We start from the raw sequence: 24933 nt of genomic DNA on the forward strand, positions 1-24933 counted from the left end.
ATTTAGGAAGTCCCTATTACAGGCCAGCTCTGACACGTATTCCTTTAGGAATAAATAGTCCTCCAGCACTCTTACGCTACAACTTAAAAAGAAGTGGGCTTTGAATTGGATAGCATTTTATTTGGGACCCAACGAGGTTTGGAGGCTCTGTAGATGGGAGTGTGACAGAGCAATCTGCTCAAATCAGGGTCCTCCCGACCATAGTACAAAATGAGAACAGGAGACGTGGAGTGGGATGGCCATGTTCTCTGCCCAAGCAAATCTTCTGTACACCATCCTGCTGCTCTGATTCCATCCAGCTTCTCATATCTACAGCTGCTGTTGCCACTTATCTAAGTTTGCAGATGTTGACTGTCAAATACTGAAGGTTGAATAAGGTGGATGGGAAAAAAAATGGAGCAAAGCAAAGGTTTTCAGCAGCTAGTAGAGAAGTCTGGTCTGCCTGGTCTCCGCACCCACTGCATCTGAGAAACTGATACACAGCTCTAAGAACGGTACTGCATAACGTCTGACATCCTTAAAAATAGAATCAAAATGATCTAATAATTAAAATACGACAATTTTAAATTGTCCTTTTTCAACAAGTTAACATTATTTTATGGCTGGGAGATAGTTATCTTAGGTAATTACCCTATTATCCCAGTGACAGACTGATGGTGACCTTTCGACTGCAAGTGAATTATGCAAATTGGTATTTTCATTAAACACTAAATAACTCCCTTGGGAGAAAAAAAATGTTACTCAGTGTTCATTGGCTATTAAAGCCTAACGATATGATTTACCACAACTTTGTTTTCCACCTCCAAGGGCTTGGGAGGAAAAAGGATTAAAGCTTGGCATGGGATTTGAGGCTCAGACATGTGTAGGCAGGTCAAACGAAGTAAAAAACAAAAGCAAAGCAAAACAAATCCTGGTTACTTCATCCCATGTTCAAAGTGTACATTCTCTTTGCCAGAACATCAATATGCCAGGAAAATGCCTCCAGGCTCACACTTTCCGGTTCTCCGAATACCCTAGAGCCAAGAGGTGGCCTTCCCATTAACTTTGCCTAATTCTCATCATCGATCCTTCATGCCAAGTTATTAGCATGCTCTTTAAAATGTCTACTGTTCTGCTTTCAGCTGCTCACGTAGACTGTGCACACTCTACAAATCAGCCTTGTGTCACTCAGGCTGAATCAGGCTCGGAGGCAACACAATGCTGATAAGTAAAGCCTACGGTAATGTCAAATGTACCTGGTGGACCAATGTAATGGGAACACTGGAGAGCATGCTTCCAGCAGAGTGTGCTGAGTTATGTCAAAAGTCATTAGGAGTAAGGCCAACATGACAGGCTTCGGAAATAAGAAATTTTCTGTTTATTTTTAATGATTCCTGTTGTAAAACATGGCCCTCAGTAACAGCAGAAGCTGTACAGGAAATGCAGTGTTTCTTGTTAGTGATGTGGCAGACAAGTTTAGTCATCAAGTATTGCCACTGCAATAGGTTTCTACAGCTTAAACTTCTTTTCAGAAACTTCTACCATTGCATGAGCAGGGATATGAGTATGAATGCACTACATTAGAAACATCTCAGCATCTGTACTGAGAAAAGAGTACTCAAGCTTCCTAGAACTGCAGCATGAAGTGCACGTAACAAGGGAGATACAGCAACTGCATCCCAAAAATGCTGGTGTGCTCCTGACACCTCCAGTCTTGGGATGTGTGGCACTTTATTGCAGTGCTTCACATTAAAATTAATATATAAAATACCTTGGCATCCAAGTGTCTGTTCTGGAGGCAAAAATAAGTAATGCAAAATGAACCATTTTCACTAGGTAATCTGCTTACTTGCAGACATTAAAATAGAGTTCATTGCTAACAAGTTAACTCTTAGCCTTTCTTATGTGTTATTTTCATCTCTGCTGTATTCTGTCATCAAGTCATCATTCAAAGTAGGCATAAACTAAACAGATCCCTGTAAACCTCAGTGCACTGATAAAGTTTGCAAAGCAGGGAAAAATGGGGCCCACGAAACTCGTGTTTATCTCATGAAGAAAGATAAAACTGAGCTTTACCCACATTTTTGTTTTTATCTGGAATTAAGTTTATTATTATTGCTAAGCATATGGAACGACTGTTTTTCATTGCGCCTTTTAAGCAGTACTGCAACAGTAAATTTCAGAACCAGAGTAAACATAATAAACATATTCTATAAGATATTATTCACTCTGAAGAGGCTAAAAAGCAGCCTTAAAATACAAATCTGCATTTTCTGAGTGCATGTTAGTTTGTGATGTTTTCCAGTAAAGAGTTATATTTATAGCAACAAAACTTCTTTGTCCTTAATAACTTCATTTAACTTGCGCTTTTTAGCAAAGCTGCGTTAATCCTTTGTGTGTCATTACCTGTTCAAAATTGCTAAAAGAGACAGAAAATTCCCATCAGTGTTTTACATTTGGTCACAGTATAGAATCTATCTAAACTTAAACTCCCAGAATAGGGAAATGGGAGGAGAGAGTATTGGTGTCAGTGCTAACCTCCCCAGTGTGCATCCCCCAGACCCACTGGGCTCCCAGCATGTTTGTTATCAGGGAGGACAGGCCAGCCCTGCAGAAGCAGCTGTTGCCCTGCAGCCCTGCACTGACATTTGCCCCTGGCTTGCTCTCAGTGTATCTGGTGCACATCTCTGTCCTCCCATTCTGTGGTTCAGGAAGTTCCTTTCAGAAGCTTTGCTCCGAGACCTTGGCAAAACCCTACAGTTCAGATTCAAGAGAAAGAATCTGAAATTCCTAATACACGTAGGTGGTGGTTTTACCTGAAAGGAACACAGAGGAGTAATTAGAACTCAGGTAAAAGCATTTCTTTGTTTGGTCACATACCTCCTTTATGACCCACGGTCTTTGTCCAGCCCATGAACAAAGCGCTGCAGGTAAACAAAGGACAGGAGCGGTCAGTAGATGAAGGGCTTGGCCACACCGGGCTCACAGTCACTGCCTTCATGCTCCAATCTGATGCCAGCTCTCACTCCCACTTTCAATCCCCCCTTCCTCCTCCCCTTGATTACGCTGATTCAGCTGGCTGTGTCACACTAAACAAAGTCCCTGCAAGGGCTGGGTTTCCAAATGTCACTTTTTTTTTTGTGAACCACCTTCCTTTTGTTTTTTTTTAAGCATAGGATTATTGCACGTGGTGTTACAGCAAACAAAGACAGCAAGGTGGAGCAGCCCTGGCAATCCAGGTCCCCAGGCTGAGGCTGGCTGTTGTACGAGTTCCTAAACCAACACACCCTGGTAGCAAAGTGCCTAATGCTGGATGCATGCCCAGTGAAAGCTTGGGATTCCAGAGGAGAAATAAATACAGAAATGAAGGCAGAAAAGAGTCAGAAAAACAGTATGGCTCACTTAGCCTGGTGCTGGCCTGAATCACTTGGACTCTGGCTACATGAAGAGGCACTGGCTACTGGAAGAGGCTACTGGGAATCTACGTTTTCTCCATAATGGCTTTCTCCATATCTGGGACAACAGTTTAAGTCATCACTGTTGGATATTCACTTTCTTACACGTGGTGATAACCTTAAAGGATCCAAAAGTTCTGATGCAGAGTACCTCCAACTCCAGTTTGGTTGATGGTAAAGAGAACTTGGTACATCTAAACAATGTGTAAATGAGCTACAGTGAACATGACTGTGACTTGTGGCTGTGGTTAAGTTTTTGAACAAATGCAATGTGACAACAGGGCTTTATCCCAGATCAACATTTGCGTAGTGGAGCGCTTGTGTAATTTTTTGACCTGGTGCTGTGATCCTGCAAGCTAAATATACCAACCACAGTCTCACAAAAAAAAATTATTTAAAGGGAACAAGCCACTGAGGACAACATGAAACCTGCTGTGCTGCAGGTGAGAAAGCAAAATCCCTTCTGTTCACCCTAGGAAACATTCAGGGCTTGGTTCAGTTGCATAAACAGGTGCTGTGCCATTGGAGATACCACCAGGTACCTGAGATATTCACATAGATATGACACAGAACCGATGTCCTTCTGGTATGACATTCAACGAGCAAGTCAGATACCCTCAGTTATCCCCAAAAAAGCCAATTATATGCATACTTGCTTGGTTTACATACAACCACTGACTATGTGCACCTGCTTGGCTGGTGAATTGTCAAACAGCTAGTTTGTCTGGTAACTGATCAGCTGCATCACTTTCTGTTAATGGTGCTGATCAGATAACATGATTAGTTACCACCATGTAAATATGTAGAGTCTTTTATAGTTACTTTGAGATGCTTTATAGTTACTGATTCAGATGACTATAGGTTTTCTATGGACTCTAGAAATGTTGGCTGGAAGAGATCTCCAGAGGTCATGTGGTCCGACATGAACATCCCCAACCACAATTCTTGGCCAGTGCCTCACCTTATATTATCTGATGCTAGGAAAACTAAGAGGAAGAGCAAAGGCTCTCCTACACCACCACCTCTCCCTGCAGCAACGGCATAATAACACAGCATCTAGCAGACAGTCTGTGAAATGCTCTGTAACTATCTTAGAACAGAGGACGTGGACATTGTATGCTGTCTGAACCTTTTTTGATGTGGTAAAAACATTTAGCTTAGGCATAGCAAGCACAGCAATCTAAGCTCTATACGCACTGCACCTACTGTAACCAAAGACTTTACGAACTGCTGTTCTTCCTTCAGCTTTTCCAGAAGGATTAATGATTTCTTGTGTGATGTGTCCTTCCCGTACCTATCACTACACCCTGGAGACCAACGATATGAATGTCATACACTGCTGGAAATCACCTGTGTATTTATAGACTAAGAACATGGCCACACAGGTCATGCCAAGATCCATCTAGTGCAGCGTTTTGTCTTTTATATGTGGGCAAAAGTGAATGTCTAGGGAAAAATTATAGGAATATAGAAAATAGGTAGTGGTATTTTCTTAGAATAAGCACCCAGATTGCTACCACAGGATGCCTAGGAACTTCCTGATACAAATAAAGTATTATTTTATTTCATAGCACATTACCCTTTATGGACAGTTTACACTTAAACCCATGCAAGTCACGTTGCCTCAGATCAGCATAATCAGAGCTGAAAAGTGTGATGTTGCAAGACACTGCCAAACCACCCCAAATAATCTCTTCATCATTCACAGCATACACTGAACCACAGAGCATATGCAGATGTTATGGTTCAAAGCCCTAAGCAAAATGCAAGCGGTAGCATGTTCTTTGAACCCTATCTCATCTACCCAGTGTACACTCAAAGATATTGAGACCAGAAGAAAACCTTAGATCACCTAAACAGACTTCCAGTCTAAAAATTAATTGTATTAAAAAATAAAAAGAAAGAAAGAAAAAGGGAAATAATTGTATCCAAGTGTTACACCTATTAATTGGAGTGAGGAGTCAGCTTGTGGATTAAAACATTTTAATGTACATTTCTGCATGTGAGTTCCAGTCACTGGCAGTGCAGCTAGTACACTACAGGAGCCTGGGAGCTCCTCACCCTGGTGTACAAAGAATCACAGAATGGCGAGGGTTGTAAGGAACCTAAAGAGATCACTGAGTCCAACCCCCTGCCAAAATAGGTTCCCTACAGTAGATCACACAGGTAGGCATCCAGACAAATCGTTGATATCTCTATAGAAGGAGATTCCACAGCCTCTCTGGGAAGCCCGTTCCAGTGCTCCATCACCTTTACTGTAAAGAAGTTAAAAAACTCAGGAGGACAGTGTGAAGTTGCAGCTCTTCAGGAGCTAAATCTCAAGAAACTCGTGGTCAAACCATACCACATTTGGATCCGTTTTTTCTACTTTCTAGACACACCACAGTTTTTAATGCAGTTCAAATTAGCCTGTGTATTTTTAAGCACGTAGACACTTAAATAGGTATTCAAATCTGTTGCAGAATCACTCGGGTGAAAATTATTTTATGACTGCATCTGGAAAATGCATGTTTTTAGCATCTGATAACATCTGCAGTCACCTAGCAACATATTTGTGACAGTGACCAAGAAAGCTGCAGAAGGACATTTTTAACTGTTTAGAGACAGTGCAGAGCAGTTTTTCTTCCATTTCAACCCAATCAAATATTTGACTGAAAAAAAAGGATTTTGGCATATAAGTGCACTGAAAGAACACTATCACAGTAGAAAGGCCGTTGTGACTTTGGAGAAGCATTCCTGTGATTCCAAGGAAGTAATGTTAAAAAGTTTTTTCTGCCTTCCTGTTTTTTTTCTCATTCACATCATATGGATGATTACTGCGATGGTTCTGCAATCAGCTCACCGCAGAACAGCTTTCATTTGCCTTTGTGGCTTAAACTATGTCAGGCATATTGATTATCTGACTTCTGCACTATTAAGGACACAATAAATCTACTAAAGCATAGGCTTTAATTTTGCATGCATTTTCTGAATCTTAAAAAACAATATTTATTGCTCGTATTTTAGCTAAATAATATTGAAACAAGGCACATTAATACGAATGTGATATATTAATAGAGATCCCTCTATTAATATATATTAGTATGTAGCTCTTTCTGCGTGGTTCTACACTACATCACCTCAACCTTTCCATATTGCATATAAAATAAATTAAATGATGTGCTCATCCTGGAAGCAGGCCTATGAAAAATTCACAAGTTACCATAGCATCCAAGGCTTAGTTATAGCGGGTCTGTGCCTTTCAGCCTGAACACGGGGAAATGACCTTCCAGTTACACATACTATAGTGATCTCAGCAGCAGCACAAGCACTCCATTTCTCTGGTCTGGTAATAGAATAAAGAGTCAGACACTGTTTCCATTCAGCCCGTATACATCTGGCATCAGCAAACACTTGGCAGGTGGGGCAGGATTTGGGTTGCCCAAAACTAGACATCAATGTTGGTCAGCCAAGTAGCACTTTGTGGGGTACTGCCTTTGGGTCTTTATAAAATGGCAAAGAACGATGAATGCTGAGTCATGCATGAATAATGAATTCATATCCCTCTCCTATTCTCTTTTAGGTTTTACATGACTTAAAAAATAAGCAAATACCCCTTCCAGGTCAATGTCTTAGGGGGATCATTGAACCACAAATCCCAAGTTGCCCACATTTCAACCCACTGCAATTTGTGCACCATCATTTGTTTCTTGTTGGAAATGGAATTCACTCATGTAAAATAGTGAATGAACGTATAGAGATTGCAAGCTGAAAACCTACCCCCAAAATCTAGTTTGCTTTGTAGTGGCAGTTCATGTAAAGCAGAGGTGGATGTTCTTAAATCTCTTAAGAGAAATTTCAAAGGACCTTCCCAGAGAATCTCAGTGAGGATTTGGGTTTTAAAAAACAAGTTTGGTTGTAAATGGTAGGTGATTCCATTGGCTAAAAGTCTCCCTTGACAATCTAATCGATCAAGTGCCTGCATTTTCTAGTCAGAAAGAGTAGTTTTAATTTTGGTTCACTCTTGTACTGCATGTGAAGATCTATAAATTGAGATTAGTATTCTGAATCTGTGTGTCTGATCTGGAGCTCGTTAGGCATTAAGTGGACATTAGATGCAAGATCACAGCACTTATGGATAAACAAGAAGCATAAAATTTGGACATATCTCAATTAATTGCTGTAAATTCTATCTCATATGGACTAATCTAAGTATGTATTTAAGAGAGGAAAAGGTTTGTTCTGTAAGTTGTCACTACTTAATACCCCTGTCGTTTCTCTTTACAATCCAGTTGTGCTGCAAAGCCCATAAAACTACCTAACAGTGATTAGGGAGCTGGTGTCATCTGATTGATGCTCCTTATGCTAATTATAAGTGTCTCACCAATGCCTTCTGCTTCCCTCCCATTAGCTGTGCTAATCTGTCTTCTTTTCTCTCTGGAAGTTCTTTGGAGCAGGAACTAACTTCTGGGGAAACAGCTTGTCTTACACAATGGGACCTTGACCTTTGACTGGAATCTTGGACACAGTGGCTTAGTGTATAAGAATATGAACAGCCTGCACATGTCTGAACAAAGCCTTCTGGTAAGAGAGAAAGAAGAGCTCTTTCCTATGTGTGTGAAAGCACACACGTTAGAAACAGACCATAAAGGATTTATAAACACACAGGACTTGTGCTACTGCTATTCATTGATTTCTTTTTCTTGAATTTATCAAAAAGACAGGAAATCTTTAGCCAATAAAGTCAAAATTCGTCCAGAAGTAAGGTTTATTGCCATTCTCCAAGATGAAGAAGTAGATGAGGAAGATACTCCAGACAAATCCTCTTCACTTGGTGTGTCCTATCAATATATCTTGACCTTTCGAGCAGTAACTTTTCGCACTTGCTGAACCCACCCCTGTGAAGACTCCTAGAGGTCCCCACCAAGCAGCACTAGGGCTTTCTGCATGCCCCCATCAGAAACAGGCTGATTCCACAGCTACAGCTCTCCACAAGAGTAACATTTGAGTATGATTCATAAAAGGATGCTTTGGTGTGTTGCTGTCATGTTGGAGGGGCACTGGGATGTCTCTGCAGTGGGTGGCTGTACTCAGGCCTGCCTGCATGCTATGCAGGAGGAACACAGCCTGCCTGCATGTCAGAGGGCTTGCAGTGACAGGTGTTGCCCCCAAGGTCATGACTCTACAAGGACATAGTACTAAGCAGTACCACAGCTATTAGGCACTAGTATGACCTGTAGCAATAGCAGTAGTACCTGTAATTCCAGTCATGTGCGCTATGCCACAGTGCCGCGTGGCACAGCTAGGCCCTGCTCTGAGTCGTCTTAATGGCACAGTTCCTCCCTTTTGTGCTTCTGTGTGGGGACACGCAAACTGTCTTTCCCTCCAACCTTCCTGCTTCCTTTCCAGCAGCAATCCTCTCTTATATGCTCTGGAGGAATCAGAGGGCCCAAAGATGGAACTGGGTCAGGATGACTGATGTCCTCCCATCCCTTGTGACTCCCAGTGCTATGGCTTCCTGTGATGAAGTCCCCAAGAAACAGATTATGTGACCCTGCAAGATGAAATTAGCTGATGAGTAGAGGGTTTAGTGATGAAAGAGAGCTTTCCATCTATGCTCCCAGCCCCAAAGGCATTTAGCATTATGAGCAGCCCTGTAATTAAAGATGCACAAAGATCCATCTATATGCAACAGCAGCAGCAACCATTTGGTGCTACTGATTACAACCAAAAAGCAGGATGAGCACAGACAGTGCCATGATGTTCCAGCTAGTGACGACTGCACAAAACTCACGTGTCATAAGTTCTCTCCTGGTTCAGTATTGACAAAGATTCATACCTCAGATGATGTCTGAATCTAGATCTACAATCTAGACAATTGGCCATAAACATGGAAAAAAGAAATATTCCCGAAGTCTCAAAAGCTTCTTCTTTAACATTTTGAATCTGGAGGTAAAGTTGGAGCTGCCCCTCATGGCTGGGTCCCCTCTTTGGAAAAAAAATATTGCTCCTTAGATCAACTCTTTTTCTCTTGCATGACTTCCTTTGTGATTTCAGGACTTCAGTGATGACTAAAAGCATGGCTGTTCCTGATGTGACCTCTCCCAGTGGAGGCATCTTCTTACATACATGCTTCTTTGGGAGGCAATTATTTTCTTCCTCTTTCTGAGGTTTGCAATTTGGGAGCTACTGCTTTCTTTCAAGCTCCCACAACACTTGCAGGAACTCCCCAGGTAAAAGCAAATGCTACCCCAAAGGGTTACTGAGGCTTTTAATACATTCTGACTTCACTTTCATCATTTGTTATTCGCTGATCTGCCCGCCATTTCCCTGAAGTATTGTAAGCTGGCATTGAGCTTCACTGTCTAAACTTGGATTTCTCAGCATTTTGCTTCTTTCCTGAGAGAACTTCTCTGACTTCATCCTGGTGAACCAATGGTTTCAATCTGAAATTATTTTTCCGTGTGTCAGCTTTCAATGGATCATTTCCAGTTCTCATCATTCTTCCCCCTTACTTCAGTTGTATCACATCTACTCCTGATGACAGCCATTGTCTTCTGGGTTGCCTTTTCTCTTTCTCCTTTCACAGTCAGGTTTACTGATGACCACATGGCAAGCCCCTAAGCCCTATACTGCAGTTACACCCCATAGTGACTAACTGCCTTTACTCACCACCTCACATCACCCAACGCAGAGCTTGGTATAGAGGGGATTGACTAGGACTCTCTTCTTCAGTTTTGCTGGTAGTTTCTTGCCTTTTCCCTCCTTTCTTTATATAGTGAACCTCACACCTGTACAAAACCTGAGTATGTGAATTATTTGCCACAGAGCTGGACAATTTCTTCTCTGCTTCCCTCCAAAGGCACATCCAGGGGTCTTCCCCTCCTTCAAGCTGGGAGGTCAGCACAGGTTTGGGGGCTGGAAGTGGAGCCAGCGGGACCATGCACTGGTAAATCTCCAGCATCACATCCCAGTAGAGAGCTCGCTGTGCAGCGCCCACTCCTCCCTGCTGAAATACATGGCCACCTCCACAAAACTCATGGTCTCCTCAGCTGGATGTGCTTGCAGCCATAACAGACTTCAAAGGACATAAATGCAGTGTTCATTGTATGCATTCTGTAGTTATAGTTGGAGAACCTAAGAAGCCTCATTTGGGATGTCAGTATTTGGTTAAGAACATCTGTTCTGTTGTATACTGACATCGCTACAAGCTAGTGAGCAAAGTTTAGAAATCCATGTGAAAGGCTGCAGTGAAAGCTACGTGCCTAAGGTCAACACCTGCCCTTCATTCTACCTCCTTTGTATGGTTCCTCTCCAACTGCAAAGGAACAATAGAATTTATTTTGGCTTGTGTGGGGTAATAGGTTGCATAAAACAGGTGTTGTCCACCAATGTACACCTCAGCCACACTGGGAATGTGGGTAACCCTTTCCTATGCCATCCTAGTGGCCTGTGACCAAGGCTGCTCTGAAACTTCCCGCACTCTGCTTCCAGGGGTGGGAAATCAGCTATGCTCTACTTCTTGGGCATGATGACTTCTCTTCAGCAGTGCTTATGGATGACTTGGTTTCTGGAAGGCATCCAAGTAGCTCAGATACAGCTGCTTTCCCACATCTTTACCTGAGAAGCAAAGCAATGCAGCTGGCCTGCAGCCAGGCTCGCACCACCCCAATTGGGCAGCTCAGGGTATCTGAGTTGGCCCAGCGTGACCCAGTGGGGTGTCCCCAACCTGCTACACTGTGGCTGGGGAGACATTCCTGTGTGCTGAGAGTGGTACAAAACCCAGGGGGAGGCAGCAAAGGGAGTGGGAGATCCCAGGATGCCATTCCTTAAGCAGGCATATCCGCACTGCTGTGCAGAGGCCTTAAGGATTTCTAGCTGCTGCCCAGAAATGGGGCCCAGGGTAGTCAGACCTGCCATCTGCTCCAACTTGCTAGAATGCTAAATATGAGCATTTGGAAGCCACAACGCTCTGCTTCTTGCTGCACAGGCATCTGCTTCCTAAGCACAGATCAAAACCACCCAGGCCGCTGATTGTGCCTCCCAAGTGCAAACTGATTCTGCTCCTTCTTCACGCTTGGTTGTGCCTTCATGCGTGCAAACGCCCACATCCTCCCTCAGGACTGCACAAACATCTACCTATGCTTGGTTTGCTTTGCCTCCACCTCCTGATAGTTCTTTGCCCACACTTCTTCCTCTCCATTTCCTCGCAGAATCCCAGTCACGTGAATTTATTCCACCTATCTTGTCCTTGTTGCAAGACCAGCTGAATTCTGCCTTCTTACATACCAGCAGGGCAGCCTGGTGATGGAGGCTGTCCTCAGGATATCTCCAAATCACAGACACGAAGGGGCCCTTCTGATGCTCCCTAAGGAAAGTGCAGACCACAACATGCCACAAGCATCCACTCCAACATGCCCTGACAGCCAAACAGGGAAGGAAGCAGCGTGAGACGATCATTCTGCACCAGGGGATTGGCAGGCTTCCTGAGCACTATTTCCAGCTTTTGTAATGCTCAGATGGATTTACTGAAGACAGTGATAGTCTGATTCAAAAATCTGGCTGGATTCCCCAGGAAAATACTTGAAAACTCAGCTCTTTTTTAACTGCACTTTCACATTTCAGTAGCTGCTGTACCATTAACAGCTGGGCTTAGCACCTACCTCCTGAGCTGGATTGAATGAGAAGGGTGTTTACTGATCAGACTGCTTTCAGTCTTCACGTGCAAGCAGAATATAATGTAAAATATATAATGAATATATATATGTGTGTGTGTGTGTATATACACAAAATTTTGGGGGCTTTACCTTGACGGCAGAATCCATTTTTTCAAATATTTTCATGTTTTACCACCTTGGCAGAACATTTTATAACAGCATGTAGGTTAGAGCTGGTTCTCACTTCAAGTCAGGAGCAGCTTATCTACTTGTTTCAATGGAATCAAAGTTCAATGCATTCTCACTGGTGTTTCAGTATCTTCCACCTTGCATCCAGCAATGGCAATGCTAATAATTTTACGGTGAACGTTAGGATCTATAAAAGAAGATTTACATTCTACTTACTACCAGAATATGACATTTTAAATTTTTACTAGCTGATATATGTACATATAAAATCTCAGAAGTGTGAAGCTCAGTATTTTAATGCAAAATATAAATAACAACTTGAAGGTAATATCCTCATATTTCACTCTCAAGCCAGTCACGGCCTATTTGGGGGTTCCACACATAATTTTTTAGAACCTGTATTTGGCAGAACAGCTAATCTTTGTTGAGAGCAAGTTGTGCCGTTATTCCAACACCAGGCAGCCATCATTCATTACTTCAGACTTCTTCAGTGGGCTGTCAATTTTATTTCACTGATTCTGGATATAAACAACCTTGATGATATAGCCAACAATATCCTACATTTTCAGCATGTCTACTGTTCTCCACAGAAAACAGGCAGTTCAGGAAGGCTGGCAGACTTACTCCAGCCTGTTTTTTTCAACCACAGTCCAGCCACCCATCAGCCCCCAGCAGCGGGCACTCGCACTGCTGGCTCACCTGCATGTAGCACGGGGGCAAACTGCTAACCCCCTCTGCCAACAAAGAGAGAAGAAAGCAAGCAGCCTAGGAAGGAAGTCCATGTTAGGTTGCAGTTTTCACATCTACTTATGTACCTTCTGTTAGTCAGTGTTGTGCTTCCAAATACAGACTGGCATTTCATCTGAATGGGCTTGGAAAAGCAGAGGGATGGACAACACGAGCATCATTTTTTTTTTGCAGTATGTTGTAACACAGACTTAGTATCTCACTGCATTTATTCATTCATCCATTCACTCATTGTAAGGGGAATTTTTAAGGCCTCTTTTCCTTCCTGTCTGCAGTGTAAACCACCACACAGTTCTGCAGCCGTCTAACGAAAGCGATGCAGATCTCACCATGGATACCCATTTAAATAGAGAAGTCACAGGACAGTTGCTATTTGTGTGCCTGAATGGAAGTCTATTGTGTTATTTTTTTTTTGCTCCAGTGAAGCAGAACAAACCCTTCTTTTTCTTTGTTTATAGGAGGTGAAAAAACATACTGGTACTGACTTTCAGATAAAAACTCTTAGTGGTGTTCAGTTTCTGCTCACTTTGAGAACATCTGGGAATACAGAGACAGTCAGTCTATCTATCTGTCCTGCTCCTACTCCAGGTAGCACAACTGTGGTGTTAAATACTCTCATTTCCTTTGTTTGAATGCTGAAATTCATTGTGATCACAGACACAAGGAATGTGTTATAAAAAGATCTGGAGATGTATAATGCAATTTCAGTAACATCTGAGAATATGTATTTTTTTGCACAGCCTTCTGCACAAGTCAGTGTACAGTGCAAAGAGTAAGGCCAGTGGGTCCCTGTGTGAGCTTATTCTATGCTGGATATTCTGGCTGGTATCACCGTACCATGAGCAGAGTATTCCTGGTCCTGAGCCAGCTCAGGTGTCCCTGTACAGCGTGTGTGAGCTTTATTCTGTTCACAGGGGGCACACCTGGAGCAGATCTGAAGTCTATGTTCTCATACACAATTTCAGCGTTAAAACTGGAGGTTAAAACACTTCATTAGCATTAATTATTTTTAAGTGTTATCTTGAAGGACACTAAGATAAGTCTTATCTTAGAGCATACCTTAAAGGACACTAGGATTTACCTTGCAGATAGATTAAAACACCTGGTAAGTATCTGCATGTGAGCTGGACATCCCAGCTTTCATTACACTCAGGGTAATACAGAGATCTGCCCACCTCATCAAAATAGACCTCTAAGGACACAGCCCAGTTGGCTAAACTTAGACGTTTAATGCCAGCTTTGCCTGTGGTATCCAAAACGTTTATGTGGAATTGCCAACATTAAATATGACCTTTCTCCTTTTGAAGGGGCAGCCAGAAGTTATGGCGTATCATGGCTTTGCAAAATATATGTGGGCATTGCAAATGTCATTAGAGAAATATACGTGGGTAACTGAATACTAGTCAGCTGAATAGCTCTCTAGGTTTCACTAACTATAGTGGGAGCTGGGATATATCTCATGCACAGACATTGAATCTATGAGCTAAATGCCATCCTGAATGTCACATAAGAAGACTCAGGTTGTTGGCTTTTTTTTCCTTCCCAAAGTGTGGGAAATTCTGGCTCCAAGTTCCCAACCAACTTCTCCCCAGAGCATCTTCACACCCAGCTGACTTTGTGGGGCTATCTCAGCTCTTCACAAGTTTCCATAGCTGTAAGGGGTACTCAGGCTGCCTTCAGCCAATGCACCAACAGGACTTTGTATACTGTTAGAATTAATTTAACTATATCATAAGCTGTTGGAAAGGAACAGTGTTTACCCAGGACTCAGTACCTCTCAGGCTTTCTTTCTCATTATTTACATAGTGTTTATATTGCTCAGTGGTGCCAATCAGAGTAAGTATTTATTGCTGCCGGGTGTTTACTGCTCCATATCTGAATATAGCTTCTGCCCTGAAGAGTTACTATTTAATTAAAAAACAAGATGCCAGGAGTTTAAAAGAAAAGGGAAAAGTTGATGGGCAAAAGAAGTAACAGTATTAGTCACAAAGTCAGGAGAAGCAAAATACTTCTTTTTAACCCCTGTGCTTTGTTTATTTTTTTAAATAATATGCTTTTCAATTAAAGCAAAAGAAATCAACTGCACACATCTCTCCATTTTTCCTTTCCCCCTTCCTGGTTTTCAATGTGATTTATCTTTCACAGTAGAAAGATTATACCTCAAATAATATTTATAGATTTCCATTTAATCCTGTTTAAGATTTTTTTCGTGTTCATAACTCCTACCTGCTTACAGGGAGACGTTGGTGCACATCTGTCTCCCACAAGCATGGGCCTGGATTATCAGCAGGGACATACCGGGCTTTTCTCTCCCCAGTGTCTATGAAACAATGCAGGTCACATTCATCCATTTCCCCCAGTTTCCCCTGAGTTTATTTGTGTGCCTGTGATCCAGCCTCCAGGCTGGGCTGTGTCTCCTCTCAGCAAGGCCTCCTCTGGGCTTCCTGGAACCACCAGCCCTGTTGTGCCATCCTTGAGCATCACTCACCAATGTCCCACCTGCTCCACACCTCTGAATTCCAGCTCACCGCTGCCTGCCAGGCAGCCACCCTCCTTAGAGACAAGACCACTTTCACAGTTAATTTCAAAAGATAATTTGTATTCTCTCTGTGGGATATCCCTCACATATTACTCAATTTGGTGAAGAATCAGAAACATATGGCTACAAATACTACCCATAGCAGGCATAAAAATGTGCTACTATTGTGCCAACATAGGAAAAGAGAAGCTGGAAAGCAAAAGATACCGAGTGAATCCCCATCTTATAGAAAAGGGCTCTGTAATAGGGAAAAGAGGTCACAGGGCTGTATGAACAGATCATCTTGACAACTAGCATTCAGCACATGAAGTGATTCTTCTACTGCTCTCAGCAGTGCAGCTCTCTGACTGAGGTGGAAGAGGTGTAAAGAACAATCAGACATGACTGTCCAGATAGAACATGCCAGAGAATTCAGCATATGATGCAGTGTATCTGTAAATAATGGGCATAAAATATCCAGAGACAGGACAGCAGAGTTTTCTTTAGCATAGATAAATCCTAAGCAACTCTAATGTATGGCAATTTAGAAGTATTTGAAGGCAAAGCTAGCAGTTCTGCCCCCCAAACACCAAGTGGGAAGGGTAAAGATAGCCTTGTAAAATGAGCTAAGAAACAGTCTGCTATGTTGCCTCTCTCATTAGAGCAGCAGGGAACATGTTTTGGGCTTATCAGAGAGCAGGCAGGGGCTAGTGGAAATCTCTGACAATATAATTTGTAATACACATGCAACTGAAGGTGCAACTAACACAGCAATCAATTAAATCATTGCTATTCAAGCATAATCTTGAAGGCTGGATATGGCTCAGGGCAGCCTGGTCTAGAGGTTGGCAACCCAACCCTGCCCACAGCACAGGGCTTGAAACTAGAACATCTTTAAGGTCCTTTTCAACCATTCTTTGACTCTACAATCAGACGATTTTCAGGACTTGGTGTTACAGATTCCCATTGATTGCATACTCTGCTTTGATGTGACTCATATTTGTGATTCGCAAGCTGCCATTATTATTTATTTATATATAAAGCAGAGTATAGGTGATAGACAACAGAATCAGCTTTTAGACATTTCGGTATGTGAAGGATGACATGGTTTTTTTACTTGTGTAATAGTCACCTTGAGCTCTGAAGCTTCAGGAGCAGTAAGTCCGTAATTCAAAAGGATAAGTGTAAAGAAATAAGTGAAAAATATCTTGCCATCCTGACTGATGAATACAGCTGGGGTTTCCCTGCCACCTTTGATGCTATCCTCCCTAATCACCTCATCCAGCAAAACATCACAAAAAAATATGTCACCTCATAATCATGAGGTGTAAATCTCCTAAAACAACTCCTTTACTGGAGCTGTTTTAATTATGAACGCGAGGGAAGATCAGTTCTTGAAGCTGTGAAAAGAACTGCAAGACCAGAAACTGTCAGTTTAGTGAATGCTGAAATGAAGTGTCAGGCGTTGTACATCCAGTACTTTGAAGAAGTCATTCTATGGTTCTGTGATTCGACAATACTGTGAAAAGGGAGATGTGGTCTCATTCAGACTGTGCTGTTTTTTGCATCTCAAGGACAAAGCACAGTTGCCTTGACCCAGTTTTGCAGTTGCACTGCTCCTGATGTGGCTGAAGCAGTCCCTTCCCAACCACATCAGCAGCTGGTGGTCTCAAAGGACAATGGCAGCAGCTGGGAATCACTAGCACAGAAAGGATGCATTGGACACACTCCTTTGGAGCCTGAGGTACAATGAGCCTAAGAAGCAGTAATCTCAAAGAGATACTGCAACTCACTGTGACCTTAGCATCTCTGGACAAAAAGCTCTATCCAGCATTAAAGCATCTCAGAGCTCACAGCAAACCCACAGGATTTGAACTGGTAAAAATAATAATTGTTTCATAGCTGCATCTGAATTTCCTGTATATTTACCGCAGACTGTATCAAGTGCTCCTTATTTTAAACCTGAAGTCATCAGATACTTTACTGATAACCTTTCCTGTGTACAATATACAAGGTAAAGAAGTTTGCAAGTTTTCTTCTGTAGCGTTAGGGTAAACTTACACTCTCAGCATCCTGCTGTTGTATGTATTTGATGGTGAAGGAGAGTTTGAAGCTGCCCAGTCAAAGCAAAATCACTCAGACCATGCAGGTTACACAGGAAGTGCTGACTCTGAAGAGAGAAGGATGGCATGTCTTCCCTTCCTTAGTTACACCTGATAATCTGAGTCCAAACTCTGTGCTAGGGTTCTTGACCACACTTTAAGATGTCATCAAGCTGCAAATAAGACCTCTTAGAAATACTCAAGTCCAGCTTTTCCAACAAAAATCCCATAAGCCACCTTCACAATCCATCCACAGCATGGTTTGATGAGAAAAAACACAACTCCTCTTGTTCTACTGTAATTCAGACACGTGTGTGTAATTCAGGCACATTAGGACTGCACACCCAGCAAAGATTTAACTACACTCTGATCATTTGAAACATCAATTTCTGTAAAAGACAAGGTGAGGACTCTAATTTCCTTGTCCTTCAATGCTGTACAGTCATTTACTCTGTTCTCTTTGCCATTCTGTATCTTTATAACCAATTAGCACTACAATTCCAAGTTCAAATGAACGTTCAAGTAAGGTGAGCTGAGAACCTGCTAACACTTCATTACTGAATTTTACCACTTTTCAGATGTGCTCCTTTATCCACTGAGGAATATATGCCTATGAATTAGAACTAGAGGATCCTCATTATAGCTATAATTGAACAGATACACTTCTGATGAATTGCTTTTTAGGAACTTCTTCTGCTCTTCTGTGCCACAGAGGGGTATTTGATGCTGAGTTAAAGCGGAATGCCACGTTCCTCAATGTAAATTGAAAGCTTTAGGAGAACTCTGTGACTTAAATTATGCTCCATGCTAATAACACACACCATTATACGTAACGATACAACCAATGAGAGATTCGTGGAAAACAGTTGCTTTATAACCATATTTTTTATAAGTACGGGCACATCAAAAAGTGGTGCTAAATGGATTAATGGCCAAACAAACTGTTCATTTCGGTTAATGGGCACATTTTGTTTTTTGAATGGCTGGAAACAAAAGTGCCACAAATCTGCTGCTATAGGAAGTATTTGCTTATTTTTCAAGTACTCAAATTTAAATTATCCAACTTTCAACATTCTATCCTTGCTCACTAATAAGCTTTTTAGAGCTTGTATTACTAGAAACCTGTGACGTTCGTGGCTTTGCAAAACATTCAACCGGAGGGCTGAAATTTTTCATGCAGTTTTCTCCATAGACCTCCAATATAACCCAGAAGGGGAGAAATAAAAGTGCTGCAAAAGCAAACTCAAAAACAAAACATGAACAAACAAAAAAGTTAATTTGGCATTTACGAGATCAAGAGCTGGAAAAATGATTCACGATCCTAAAGCCTGAAAAGGAAAGTTTAAGAAATAAAAGCGTATGCGTGTGTGGTTCTCACGGAGCCTCAGCATAAGGCTAAAGAGGATGGGAATACAAAATTACAATCATTTTGTAGAACAGATAGAACTTTTGCATGGGATCAGTTACAAGATTGAGCCCAAACATCTCCACGCCTCAGTTTGCCACCTGTTGACTGGGGATAAATACATATAAACGTGTGAGCACACACCTCACATAGTGGCTGCAGTATTGAAAGGGCGTTGTGAAATGCTCAGAAGCAATAAAATAACAAAACTAAGTACAAAGAAGAAAATGGCTAACACGCTTATTTCTATTAAAACCTGAGCTGATGTCAGAGAGTTTCAAAGAATTCTTACTCAACCACAAAATATCTATTAAATGACATGATTATACCATTAAGGTATAATTAGCTTTTAAAAATGAGTTGAAGAGCTAAAGTACCAAATATTCTCACAGATGAACAATAACTAAATGGAAATCAGTATGATCTGCTCAAACCCGGAACGTGAGAGATCTAGTTTCAAGTCCTGGCCCTGCTGCAGACCTGCTATGTACATAGATAGAATAAAACCTGCAGATTAGTTGGTTTGGTGGTAAACTCCAGTAAACGGGGTGGTAATATTCAGACTTGCAATTACATCCAATTAACAGTAATTATTATTGTTAAGCCATCTCTTCAAAATTTGTAACCAACCGCTGTTAACAATGGTTTTAATATGTATCATTAGACCTTCTTACACTGTATTAATGAAAAACACTGTTTAACAGTGGCTGGTACCTACACCACAACCTTATTTTAATGTTGCCTCCATGTGTTGTTAAAAAAATATAACTAAAATGCCAAAGGGACACGGCCAGAGGGAAAATGCTGTTAAATATGGTTTGTCTTATCTAGTTGTACAACACCATTTCACAAGGTTTGTTGCCAAACATAGCAGCTGATCAAAGAAGTCAGAAAGTGCATGTGTTCATGTTGTCAATCACAAGGCAATCACACAGCTTGGTGCTGCTCTCTGCGCGTTGGAGTATCACTGCGGCCAAGTTGAATTCCTACGATTAGAGAGATGTAAGCAATAGGGAATCGTAGATCTGTGTAAGCAGTAATGCACTTTTGTCAACATACCCAGTAGTGAATATTCATTTAGCTGTAAAGGAAGCCTGAATATTCACCAAACTATAGGATTCTGTGTAGAGCCATGACTCAGATGTGGATATTTTACATCATCTCTGGGCAGGTCATTCAATCTTTCTTACCTTCTCTTTCCACTGGAAGAACTATTTCGTTTCTCCTCATCTATGTCTGCTCTGACTGTTTAGGCCACAGTCTACTTGAAACAGGAACTGCCTTTCATAGAATCATACAATTACGCAGGTTGGAAAAGACCTTGAAGATCATCAAGTCCAATCGCAGCCTAACCATAGTACCCTAACTCTAACAACCCTCCACTAAATCATATCCCTGAGCACCACATCCAAATGGCTCTTAAACACATCCAGGGATGGCCATTCAACCACCTCCCTGGGGAGCCTATTCAAGTACCTAACTACCCTTTCTGTAAAGAAGTTCTTCCTAATATCCAACCTAAACTTGCCCTGGTGCAACTTGAGGCCATTTCCCCTTGTCTTGTCACTTGTCACCAGTGAGAAGAGACCTGTCCCACTCTCACTATAAGCACATTTCAGGTACTGGAAGAGGGTGATAAAGTCTCCCCTCAGCCTCCTTTTCCCCAGACTAAACAGCCGCAGCTCTCTCAGCCTCTCCTTGTAGGGCTGATTCTCCAAGCCCTTCACGAGCCTCGTTACCCTTCTCTGGACCTGCTCCAGTACCTTTTACACACAATCAACCATTTACTTGTGACCTATGAAAGGTACTGACACAGAGATACTGTATATTTAAAATACGAAGCATAACTCAATGCCATGCTGTCTCGCTCCAATTTAGGAGTGAGGGAAAGGTTCTTTTGATATGTTATGCCCGGCGTGAGATTAAGAAGAAGAACATTCAAATGTTGATCCGACCAGTTTATTGGAAGTAATAGACAATTGAGGGGATGGGGAAGGGAGAGCGGCGAATGCCAAAATTAGGGTGATGGGGAAGGGAAAGTAGGCGACAGAAAAAGGTAGAAAAGAGCAAGAATTACGTTAAAGCGGGGAATAGTCACCTCCTGGATGCAGCAGCGTCCCGTAGCACGTTGTTAACGTTGGTCCGGGGCAAAATAAGCGTAGGGGAGAGCAGCAGCAGAGTAGCAGGCCGCAGATCGATGAAATGCAGAGAAGATGGTCAGAGTAGTGAGGTCTCAGGAAGTGGAGTCTCGGGCAGCGAGGTCCCTCGAAGCAGAGTCTCGAGCAGCAATCCCAGAAGAGATAATAGGCAGCAGTAGGACAACGGTGGAGGAATCTGAGGTCAGATACCTAGATGCCCACAAAGGTTCTTCAGCATGCAGGCATCTTCTTCAGCATGCAGGCACTCGCGTAGAGAGGCATCTGATGACAGAAAACCTCCTTGTTTCCGTAGTGAGGCATCTGGTGTCAGAAAACCCCCCAAATTCGGGGTTTGTCCGTGCCCTTTTTATCCTTCTTTCCAGCCTTCGAGACATTTCGGGAAGGCTCGGGTCAGAGTCCTGTGATTTCCTCAGAGATGTCAATCTTCCTTGAGATGAGCCAACACGAGAGAAAGACCACTTAAGGGCCATTAGTCCTCAGGGATGGCCATCTTCCTTGAGATAGGCCTACACAAAAGACCACTTAAGGGCCATTGATTGGTATCTTATCTCCCTTTCGTAGCTCCCGGACTTGTCCATCTCCTAAACAAAGGGATTTCTCGAACCTTGGTTCCTGTGTGTCTCAGACAAAGGCAGTCCTGGAACCTTGGCCAGGACTTGCCTGAACTTGTCCATTTCAGCAAACTTTGAGACAGTAATGTAAAAAGCATGGCTTCTTACACATGCAGCATAATTACTGGATTTAAATTTTAGTATCCTGACAGAGACAGCTCATTGTATGCAATCAATTAGTACTGTATGCTTGAAAAGATCTTTCTCCCTGCAAAGCTGCGTAGTAGAATCAGGAATTATGAAATATTATTCTTTGATTGGTAAGATCTCACCATCTCCACAGCACTTTGTGCTTTGTGGGTTTAAGTGACTGTTCCAGGTCAGCGGTTCTTAAATCACAGAATCACAGAATTGTAGGGGTTGGAAGGGACCTCTAGAGATCATCGAGTCCAACCCCCTGCCAAAGCAGGCTCCCTACACCATGTCACACAGGTAGGCGTCCAGGTGGGTCTTGAGTATCTCCAGAGAAGGAGACTCCACCACCCCCCTGGGCAGCCTGTTCCAGTGCTTCCTATGCTGTACTTTCATCCCATTACCCCTAGTCCTATCCCCACGCACTACTGAAAAGAGACCAGCCTCACCACTGTGGCTCCCACACCTCAGGTATTTATAAACCTGGATCAGGTCCCCTCTCAGCCTTCTTTTCTCAAGGCTAAACAGACCCAGTTCCCTAAGTCTCTCCTCATAGGGGAGATGCTCCAGGCCCTTCACCATCTTTGTGGCCCTCCGCTGGACTCTTTCCAAGAGATTCGTGTCTGTTTTGTACTGGGGAGCCCAGAACTGGACACAATATTCCAGATGAGGCCTCACCAGGGCAGAGTAGAGGGGGAGGATCACCTCCTTCGACCTGCTGGACACGCTCTTTTTAATACACCCCAGTATGCCATTGGCCTTTTTGGCCAGTGATTCATGGAGCCTTATTCCACTGATTAGCAGTATCAAATCATTTGAGAATGCAACTACTGGGGGGTAGTTTAAAGGAATAAAACAGAAGGTTGAAAGAGAGAGAGAAGGTGGTCTAAAGTAATCCTGAAAACACCTCTGGGACTGTGAGTTATGAGGAGAGGTCACAGAATCACAGAATGACCCGGGTTGGAAGGGACCTCAAGGATCATGTAGTTCCAACCCCCCTGCCAGGCAGGGCCACCAAACATACACCTTTACTAGATCAGGTTGCCCAGGGCCCCGTCCAACCTGGCCTTGAACACCTCCAAGGACGGGGCATCCACAACCTCCCTGGGCAGCCTGTTCCAGGGCCTAACCACTCTCCTAGTGAAGAACTTCCCCCTAACATCCAACCTAAATCTTCCCTCTTTTAACTTAAAACCATTTCCCCTAGTCCTGCTATTATCAGCCCTTTCCAAGAGTTTACTCCCCTCCTGGCAGTAAGTTCCCTTCAGGTATTGAAAGGCTGCAATAAGGTCACCCCGCAACCTTCTCTTCTCCAGGCTGAACAAACCCAACTCCCTCAGCCTGTCCTCATAGGGGACATAGTGTCGGCGCTGCCGGGTTGTGCCCGCACTGTGTAGTGCCGCCCTGAGGCGCCATATCCCGCCCTGTCCCGCTCCCATCCGCCCGTTATGTCCCAACCTCCCTCAGTCACCGCGCGGCCCCGCGCTCATTCACATCGGGTGACGTCAGACGCGTCACGTGCCTCCCGCCGTCACGCCGCGCGCGGGTCGCCGTTCCGCCCGGTGCCGCCGGCCAATCCCTTCCGCCGGCGGAGGAGGGACTTCCGCCGGGAGCCGGAAGCGGGTCTCTCATGCGAGCGGGTGGTTGATCCTCGGCTCGGAGACGTTTCGGGCCCCGCAGCCGCCGCCGCCGCCTCGTGCCCCGCGCCCCGTCCCGTCCCGTCCCGCTGTGCTGCCGCTGCCGCCGCCTGCGCCTCGGCCCGGCCCCGCCCCGCCCCCCCCCGCTCCACTCTCTTCCTCCCGGCATCCGGCGGCGGCGGCGGCGCGGCGAGAGGCCCCGGCGCCAGCGGAAAGCTCGGCGGCGGAGACAGGCCCCGGCGCCCGGCGGAACATCCACCCGCGTCTGCCCCCCCCCGTCTCCTTCTCCTCCTTCTCCCCGTCGAGGCTCGGCCCGAGGGCGGCGGCGGCTGTGACAGGTGAGCGCGAGGGGCCGCGGCGGGAGGGGAATGGAGGGGAATGGCGGAGCCGGGGGCCGCGGGCTCCTCCCGGGCCGCCCCTCGCGCTCCGGGGAGGCGGCAGGAGCCGCCATCTTCAGAGCCGAGGCGGTTCCCGGGGGAGCGGGAGGAGGAGGAGGAGGAGGAGGAAGAGAAGGAGAAGGAGGAGGCGGCAGCCGGCTCGGGGCCTGGCTGGCGGCGGGACGGGGCGAGGCGCCGGGCACGGCCTCCTCGGCAACGGAGCGTCGCTGTGAGCACGGCGGGGGGAGCCGAGCGAGGGCAGGAGCAGGGAACCGCCACGCGGCCCAGAGCCCTTCCGAACTGCGGGCACGGGCGGTGCCGGGCCCAGGCTGGAATCTGCGGCCTGAAGACGCGAAGGGGCCGCGCCGGAGCCCGGCAGGTGACGGAAACTGAGCGTGTGTTGCCCCCGGTATCGTGTTGTTGTCGGGCCTTATGTGGTTCCTGCCGCCGAGTTGTTTTCACTCTCAGTTTCAGTTTGTGCAGATGCTCGAAATTGCTACGTAGCTTTGCCCACGGTTTAAACAGATGCGTGCCTGCCAAACAATGTTGTACGAGATTTCTCCGTGGCAGATAAGTATAATTATTTACGTTCTGCAGGTAATGGAATTGAGGTGAAGCGGTTAAGGGCTCGCCTATGGCCACAGAAAGGCTCGGTTTCCAAACCACTATTTAAACTTGAGTCACAGTTGGGGTAAAACTGTAGCAGTTTTGTTTTCCAGCATCGTGCCCGGCTCTGGCCTGGTTTTGGTGGCCACATCAACCAAGTTCTTATGGCAGCGCCTCGGGATCATTACTGCAAAGCATTAACCTTTCACGTGGTTGAATTTTTATGTAAATCTTATCTGCTTTGAAAGGACTGGATAATTTTTAAAAGGTCAAAGTGTGTTTTGTTCTTTTTCCTGACTTGTTGGGATTTCACAACTCCACGATTTTGATTCGGATCTGGAACTTTTTATCAGTTGAACTTTCACTTGTTTCTTGCTGAC

The 24933-nt window shown here is 44.1% G+C and overlaps 1 protein-coding gene across 10 annotated transcripts in view; it reads left to right on the top strand.

The window, feature by feature from the left end:
- The first annotated feature begins 23768 nt into the window (after window positions 1-23768).
- The window catches only part of LARP4B (La ribonucleoprotein 4B), a 50209-nt gene continuing 49044 nt past the window's right edge, over window positions 23769-24933 (top strand). For 4 of the 10 annotated variants that reach the window (XM_032442986.2, XM_015853082.3, XM_085538939.1 and 1 more), the window contains exon 1: window positions 23769-23908. The gene's annotated coding sequence lies outside the window, so the exon portion shown is untranslated. Of the gene's footprint in view, window positions 23909-24072; window positions 24327-24933 lie in introns of those variants that run through there. The other 6 variants (XM_085538934.1, XM_032442985.2, XM_085538936.1 and 3 more) reach the window with 2 other exon arrangements.

The sequence above is a fragment of the Coturnix japonica genome, chromosome 2, assembly GCF_054131305.1.
Source record: "Coturnix japonica strain WE chromosome 2, WE-NBRP24, whole genome shotgun sequence".
NCBI lineage: Eukaryota > Metazoa > Chordata > Aves > Galliformes > Phasianidae > Coturnix > Coturnix japonica.